At 36.7% G+C, this 9001-nt stretch overlaps 2 non-coding genes across 2 annotated transcripts; both read left to right on the plus strand.

Annotated features, from left to right (window-relative positions):
- Window positions 1-5924: 5924 nt before the first annotated feature.
- TRNAQ-UUG (transfer RNA glutamine (anticodon UUG)) lies at window positions 5925-5996 on the plus strand. Its single transcript has one exon. It is a non-coding gene; the product is annotated as a tRNA-Gln (tRNA).
- A 999-nt stretch (window positions 5997-6995) lies between these two features.
- On the plus strand, window positions 6996-7067 carry TRNAQ-UUG (transfer RNA glutamine (anticodon UUG)). The gene has a single exon. It is a non-coding gene; the product is annotated as a tRNA-Gln (tRNA).
- The last annotated feature ends 1934 nt before the right edge of the window (window positions 7068-9001 follow it).

Here is a 9001-nt window from a genome sequence, read left to right on the forward strand (position 1 = left end):
TTATTACAAAACATTTCCTCAGGCTAATGACCTGAACTTGTATGATCATGCCCAGCTCATAGCAAATTAGAACATTATTATGTGGTTTAGATAATATTGATATTATGTTATTTGATTATAATGTTTGTTTTTGTAGTAGACACCTTTTAAAATCGTCAACGTCACCGACCATAAAAGTAACTATCAAAATTGTAAATAATCACGTTTTAATTAATAATTATATTTATATAAATGTTATATAATATTTACTAAATTTTGTTTCGTCATTATACTGTCAGAATGTCTTAGTTAATAAAATATTTGTGTACAATATTTCTCAATATTTTAAATATAATTAATTTTGATTGTATAAGAGCTGTAAATATTGTATAAACTTCGTTTAGTCGTGTAAACTGATCCAAAGACAAACGTGCAATCCTTATGTCTATTTACGAGTTATTGTGATTTATTATACCTAAACATGTCACTTCAATAAAATGATGATGTATTAAAATGGTATTTCATTTTCATTATTAAAATTAATTAATATCTAAATTTAAATAACTCAAAGGTGACTGAATGACTGACATAGTGATCTATCAACGCACAGCCCAAACCACTGGACGGATCAGGCTGAAAGGCATGCAGGTAGATGTTATGACGTAGGCAACCGCTAAGAAAGGATTTTACGAAACTCCACCCCTAAGGGGGTAAAACGGGATCCACGCGTATGATGTCGCGGGCGGCCGCTAGTCGTTTAATAAATTGCTTCCATTCCAGAAACTTAGAATGAATTAAACGTGGGCCTTATTAAAAAAAAGTTAAACTTGCGTTGAACACTTGATCAAACTAAATGTCAATTGAAACAAGTGTTCAACGCGAGTTTAACTTTTTGTGTTAAGACCCTGAAACTCCAAAGCTGATATGAATGATTTTAGATGATTGGAATAACTTTTAACAAACGTCAAATGACATGATTTCTTAAAACTCCTGACGTAATAATTGGAAACATTATACTTTCCAAAAACATTTCAAGTTAATCGTAAGGCGATACAGCAAAGCTTACGAAACCAACATTATGGTAATAGGGTGTGATGTCTTAATCCGATGTGCTCGCTATAGGGCGCTAGGAGCGATTTAAGACACCCTGCTCGGGTTTCGGGGTAATTTACATTTCTATTAATATTTCTTGTTCTAAGGCTGCGAGCACACTTGCTTTGCAATGTGGGCGGAGGTCGGCAGCCAAATTAATTTATTTGACTATTAAAACCCTAAAAAACAAAAATCCTCAGTGCTGGTAACACAATAAAAACTGGTGTATTAACTCCACTCTACCAGGCAGTTGCCAAATAATAAAAAAATGTGGCTCTATTATACGTTTTCATATCAAAAACTGTGTAGAGACGTTGACGTAAATCGCATATTATAATTAAAAAGTACCTAAATTAAACCATTAATATTAATAGTTTATTAAACGGTATAAAGGAATATTAGAAAAGTTGTAAATATGCTTATAGCCTGACCAGGAACATAAAAACCCTCGCCATGTTGCGGAAAACTAATGGTACTAATTTCTTTTAATGGCAACAGTAACTGAAAACTTCATTGACATGTCACCTTGCATGTCAGTCTATTGCTGTCAAAGTGTAAACAAACTTTATTTTAAATGTGCGCAATTAATTTTGTGAATTAAATTGCTAAAATCTTTATACAGGGTGTTAGGTAAATGGGTATATGAGCCGACACTAGCCCATGTTAACATGGTCATATAAATGGGATGGTGAAGTCAGAAATTTGATATCATCATTTTATTTTTTTTAATTTTCATACAAAATAAATTTTATAAAATCCGATTTGTATGAAAATTAAAATAATTAAAATGAAGATAGATATCAATTTTCTGACTTCACCATACCATTTATATGACCATCTTAACATGGGCTAGTGTCGGCTCATATACCCATTTACCTAACACCCTGTATAGTCGTGAAAGAAAAGTGGTTCATAAGTGTTAAAGTATTTGTCGAAGAGAAATACTAAGGGTTCGGACAATATTTTCATTGAATAATGTTTCCGACAAAGGTTGTCAAATTGACTGACATGTTTATCGTATAGTACAGTCCACTATGAAAATTAGCTGTGGTTTGTTTCAACTACCTATTTTAAAGTTTTTTGTCACTTTCTAAGTGTTGAATTTTATGGAATTGGGAAAGAAGTACCGAGTTTGAAGCGTTCATGAGCAGACATTGCAGTTGAATATTCAAGTTCTGAATTTGATTATTGATGAATAATAAAATAAATCCTACTAGCTCGATTGATGGTTTCATTTAATTTATTTAAACCAGGTTACCTATAATAATATTTTTTCGTTAATTTATGAAAATATCAAATTAGCCCGTAATCCTAAGTCCTTATACATAAAGTTAGCCTATTAATTTAACACAGGTACGACTGTACTCAGTGTTGCACTATTAAATGCAATTGACGCGCCTCTATGCCAGGGTTTTTATGTTCCTGGTCAGGCTATAATAAATTAATTCACAATACCTAATCAATTTTTTTTAAATTATGCCCAGTATCATATGACTACATTATGTCACGGTGTGAGACAAGTAGGCAAACTGTCATGTTTATTGACAATCTTCAATAAACTATTAAAGTAAAAATATTATTTTAATTTAACATAATAAGAGCCTGGATTTAGAATAGGAACAGCACTACCAAAAAAATAATAAAAAAACTCGGGCGGTAGTTTGGATTCGAGAGTTGTCACAAGCGCCGCGCGCCCGGCCGAGCGACCATCCGTATCATTGCGGTTTTTGTTGTGAATTTCAGTGTATTATCGTTGTGAATGGGTTTAGTGGACTTATTTTATATTAATCAGTGTGTACAATTGGTGAAAAGTGGACATCAAGTGAAATATAATCGCTGAACAATGAACATACATGAGAGCTTATTCAATTGATAGCTACTCTTTCACATCCATGTCCTCGCACCTTAGGAGAGGAGAGCAACTCTGAACCGGACCAGGTAAGTACAATCGCAAAATCATCAATATCTCTTACAATATTCGGGAAGGAATATAGTGTGATGAATAACAATGATTTACTTATTTCCTTCCTAAATTTTCCAAGCAAAATCTCAGCAACACACATTCACTAAAGCATTGTTAATAGCATAGATGTGGTCGTCAAGGATTCATTTTGAATATAAATTTTCGAAAAAGTGATTCCTCACTATTTGTGCAGGAGACAATTCACGTAAGCTAATTAAATTAGTTTTAATCACAACTCACCTTAATTTAAAACTAAAAAAAAAAAACGTTAATAAAACTCAAAAAACTGTTTTTTGAGTTACCGCAGTGTGTTATAAAACGGTCGACTTGTGTACACATCCGCAGCCGTTTTTAGCGATTAAAAATCTAGCCATACCCTACTAAATTAATTAGTCGATTACATTGATTGAAGCCTGTTTGCGGGCGTTTGTTTGCCGAGTTATGATCGATCGATGATCACGCTAATGGCCATCGATTTCAGATAGTCTATGGTTCGCAAACAATCTGCTGATGGCTTATTATGAACAGAGTAAATACAAATGAGTAGGTCATCTTCATAGAAACGCACGGGCGCGGTTTGTATGTGAGCGCGCCAACACGTATGCGGCGCGCACGCACACACTGACAAAATTTAGCGGGGATTAGCGGGGAGCCAGTCGTGGTTGCGCCGAATTTTGTCAGTGTGTGCATGCGCGCCGCATACGTATATTGGCGCGCTCACATACAAACCGCACTCGGTGCGTTTTTATGAAGATGGCCTACTCATTTGTATTTACCATATTTACTCTGTTATGAAGGTGCAGTGGCAATGATACGTCAACACTAATGATTATTATTTACATTTAGCGATTTCTAATGGACTGAAATCATAGAATAAGCCTAGGCGCAGACCATCGACTTTTAGTTGGCCGATAGTTGGGCCCGATTCTGATTTGTATGAAGAATCGGCCGATACCAAATCGGTGTAATGTACGCACTAACATTCATACATCTTCATACTGATTAACAGCCCGACCCAACTATCGGCCAACTAAAAATCGGTGGTCTGCGCCTAGGCTGAAAGTCAGTTTCAGCCAAATAACGTCCACTGCTGGACAAAGACCTCCTCCAAGGATGTCCACAACGGCCGGTATATAAATAAAAATTAAAGTGAAAGTGCCTTTAATAAAATTTACTCTAACACAGACCACCACTAACAGTAGATGGTTGAGACAACATTTAGTTAACACAATCAGCATATTCTTTCCGTGGAATTTAAACCTTGCATCATCATCATCGTTTCAGCCACAGGACGACCACTGCTGAACATAGGCCTCCCCTATAAATGACTTCCACATCGCACGGTTGGTAGCGGCCTGCATCTAGCGCCTTTTTGCTACCTTTATCAGGTCGTCGGTCCACCTCAAAGTTGGGGCAGAAAAGTTCTCGAGTGGCGACCACGGGCTGGAAGACGTAGCGTGGGCAGGCCTCCTACTAGGTGGACCGACGATCTGGTAAAGGTCGCGGGAAGAGCCTGGATGCGGGCAGCGCAGGACCGTGCATTGTGGAAAACCTTGGAGGAGGCCTTTGTCCAGCAGTGGACGTCATTTGGCTGAAACGAACGGTCCACCTCATACCAGACATTCTTAAATTAATTTTTAAAACTCGCTAAAGTATCATCAGAATCTTCTCCCTAAAAAGTAGAGCTGACCCTATCCTAAAGAAGTCCCCATCAAAAATTCACCTTACAGAACCTAGAGTTTTATTTGATTACAGTAGGACGAAAAAACATTGTTAGATTTGGAGTGAGAGGGCAGTCCTCCCGGGAGAATGGTAGACGCTAAACGCCTGTTATCACGCACTACGGGGGCGCATTCAGGGCCCGGCTATTGTTTTATGACAGGGAGGGACTCAGGTCCGTGTACTAAACAACGATCAAAACACGATTCATTTGTTTATTTTATTTTTTTGTAAGGCTACAGAGAACAAACAAAAGTACATTTGACACAACATAATACATTCCATTCATACAAAAATACCTAGGTCAATAAAATCGCTCAAGTCAAAACGCGATTAATAAGATACTCGTATTAAATTATTTATAAGGCTGCGGCTTCGCCTACGTGAAACTTTTCTAATGTCTTAGGCTGAGTTGCACCTTTAATGGTAACTATGATAACCGGTGCATTTTGTATGGAGTTTGACAGATTTTTAACGTTTGTTAAAGTGAAAGTAAGATGGTGCAACCCAGCCTTACAGTCATATGACGTGACTTACTATTTTGTCAACTTTGTTCGATAATTTACAAATTGGCAGTTATTGAAAATAACACCAAATTGTAAGAACATACAAGGTCGTCGAGAAACGTAGTAAATTGGTCAAACACTTGAACAAATAAAGCCTTTTATTAATTATCCTGCTNTACTTAAAAACCACCTCATTATTTCACAACAGGTCAAGGAAAAAATCCTACCTTAAATGTATGCACGACACGCCTGGGAGCAGGTCCACTTCCAGCTCCAGCTTCACCTGACTTTCTCCAGCACCTTGTGTGCAGTCCTCATCCACTTGGCTCCGTTTAGTTTCTTGACATGGGTTTATTTTTATTTATTTATTTTTGCTGTTGGTACTCAGTGTATTCTTCTGTCCTGGAATTGTAAATTTATGTTTTATCGTTGCTCAGTGTTAAATGTTAATGATATTGATAGTAATTTTTTTACTAATTTCTTACCAATTTTCTTAATTTATTTGTATAATAGTATTGCATTGCATTATTGTACGAGTATGTTAGTAATCCGTAGTTGTTGCATAAAATTGGTTACNTAATTTAGATCGAACTTCACTTGGTAAGTTCGTTTGATCATTCAATAACAATTATCGTATGTCCCACATTATTGGCTTCTCTTTCAACGGTTCCATGGTGTAATGGTTAGCACTCTGGACTTTGAATCCAGCGATCCGAGTTCAAATCTCGGTGGAACCGTCCTTTTAGACGATAAATGATTTATATTATAACTTTTTATTCTGTCTTCGTGTTTCTTGTAATGAGTATGTTGCATCTTTATGTCCTTGCTCCATCATTGAATTTTTTTATTTGTTTTTCTATGGGTAAAAAAGTCACCCTAAGTCCGCCCCTGCGCGGTCCGATTCGCCACACATATATAATTCAGGCGCATCCACGTGCGTTCCGGACGCAATCAGTATTGTGAATAATTGATCCGGGCCGGACGATGATTGTCCGGTCCGCGAGATTGAAGATTTCTGGGCCCGGCCCTGTGGATTTGTGACGTCATTATTATTAGAACGGACAGAGCGATTCGGAAAAATGTTCCGGGAATTTATTAAATATTAAATAATGTTATTAGAATTGATTGTTTTCCGACTTGTACTCGTACTGTGACAATGGGAGTGGTGGTAGAGTAAGCTAAATTTTGGAATGTTTAGTGCCTGAAAGGGCTTCAATCGGGAAGGAATATTGACCGTCCGATGGTAAATATACCGAATAACCAAGAAAAAACAGCTTTCTTACAATTATAACATCAAAACATAAACACAAGATAGTTAAATAGATTTAAAACTTTATTGTACAGTACCCAAAAACAGAATAAAGAAAGAAAGAAAAAAAAACAAAAAAGGCGGCACAATTTAATTTAATCATCGTTATAACGCGATATCAATTTAAAAAAGATAGTTTGTTCGTTCGTTTTAGCTAAATGGCGTCCACTGCTGGACATAGGCTTCCCCCAAGGAAATAAAATAGTAGTTACTTAAAAACAATCAAAAGTGGATTGCTAGTGAAACTGCCTGCAACAGACATTGTTTAAATCAGTCCGTATTATGTCTCACACATAATATGTACAAACTAGTGCTAAACTAACATCTCCAACTTTCACTTATCGCTGTGAGCTCATCTTGACCTGCGCGTGACCGCACGTCACGAGTTCGGTGCTCGCGATAGCCAATTTCGAACGCCACGACAAGCGGTTCCATGGTGTAATGGTTAGCACTCTGGACTTTGAATCCAGCGATCCGAGTTCAAATCTCGGTGGAACCTGTCATTTTGTTGTAACAAAATATAATTTGTAATTAGATAATAATAGAAAAATAGTAAAAGATATTATACAAAACTGCATATTTATGCAAGTAATATATTTTTTTATGATTTTCGGAACTAACACTAAGTAGGAAAATAAGTCAAGATAAAGAAAATTTTTCTTCAAGAATCTTTTTTGTCTTTAGAAGTAATTAATGATTAATTAAATCCGCCAACCAACAGACTCCAGAAAAAATTGAAATGATAATTTGACCGAGACTCAGTAATTTATCATTATTTCAGCTTAGATATCATAAGTAAGGTCTTCATACCACAAGTCTCTTCATACCACAAGTCTGGGGTCAGATTATTTCAGTGTCATTAATTTTATTGTAGATGTATAGAAGTTATCAAACATAACTATTTTATCTATTGGTGATAATTCAATGTATTAATTAGAATAATGATTAATATTGTGTTGTTTTTAAACGAAAAATAGTTTAATCCTTAATTAGATTCAAGAGCTACATTGCAATGCAAGTATTTTCATTGCTAGCAATAATATAACTATTCCCCGGGGCACAGTTCAGTTCACTTCTGGACCTAAGGCTTTTCCAAGAAGTACAATAAAAAACATCACCTAAGATTTTTTTATTCATCCAGTCACTGAAAATGGCTGATACCATCTTTTTCAGACCGAGGTGTGTTTGTGAATACGGGCGTAAGAATGCATAGGTACAAACATTCAGTAAGCTACAATTGAAAAATATCAAATTCCATGCCACTATCTGTGAGTACTCCTTTGACAAACTTACGTCAGTTGGCTTTTAGTGGTCCAGACAAAGACTGCAGACGTTCATACCTCCCTGGGTCCCCAAGATGTTATTCCATTCTTTCCCCCAAAGAAAATGCCACTCTACCCTACGACAATACAGTCGGAATTCCGCTGTCCTGAAACGGAGAAAGCAAGTGAACCTCTGCTAAGAGGAAACCGATGTTATTTTGAAAGGAATAAGAATTTCTATCCATAATCATTTAAGTTCGGAATTGAGGTTGCGCGTTGTTGGAAACCGATCTCTATCGAGTGGGGTTAAAGTTGGTATTGGTTTGAGAGAGATGTAAAGCAGGTGTCACAGAATTGCCGAGGAGACAGCTCGCAATTTGAATATATTTCTGCGTTGCGGTGGCGGGATCGTTCGGAAACTGTATGGTGATGAAATTGCCCGCTCCCGGATTATCAACCCGCAGTTTATTGGACCAGTAAAAACGTATTCCTGATTGGTTTCGGGTATTTGCTTTGTGATGTATTGCCGTTTTTATGATTCGACGCGGATATTTCAGCGTGGACGGTGGCTTAACAAATAAATGTGCGTACGAGATGCAATCAAAAGCAACGCAGCTGAAAATCTGCATGAAAATTTTCAGGCCATTACCTACTATTTAACTATCAGTAGATATACTTACTTTATGTTTTGTTAAATTAAACGATCCTATAGATAAGTTTACGATAGAATGTACTGAAAAGGGAGAGAAAAGCTCTAGTTAAATATGTCCACAAATACGAGTTGCCTAAAAGAAAAAACATACCTACCTATTCTACGGATTCTACCTTAAACTCAGCTACTTCCCTAAACATAAAATCGTCTTGGAACTGCCTACTTATACATTCCTCATTCAAACCAGGCTCCGCAACAGCGCACATATTGAAAATAAATATCAGCTCTGTCCCCATCCCTCGCAAATCTACTTACTCGGATCCACTTGAACATTTAAAAAACTCGTCACGACACCAACAAGACGTTGGAAAAGCGCCGCCATTTTGTTTTACGTTGGCGCTAGCAGTCGTACAAGTTAGTAAGAAAATACTTAGTTCCACTTTTCGCCGCGCGCAGTGCAAACTTTGCGCGGGAATTTACATAAAAATGGCGACTGTCAGTTTGAGCGGTATCAGAATT

This window comes from Ostrinia furnacalis, unplaced genomic scaffold, assembly GCF_004193835.3.
Source record: "Ostrinia furnacalis isolate ACB-3 unplaced genomic scaffold, ASM419383v2 OfSCF0535, whole genome shotgun sequence".
NCBI classification, from domain to species: Eukaryota; Metazoa; Arthropoda; class Insecta; order Lepidoptera; family Crambidae; genus Ostrinia; species Ostrinia furnacalis.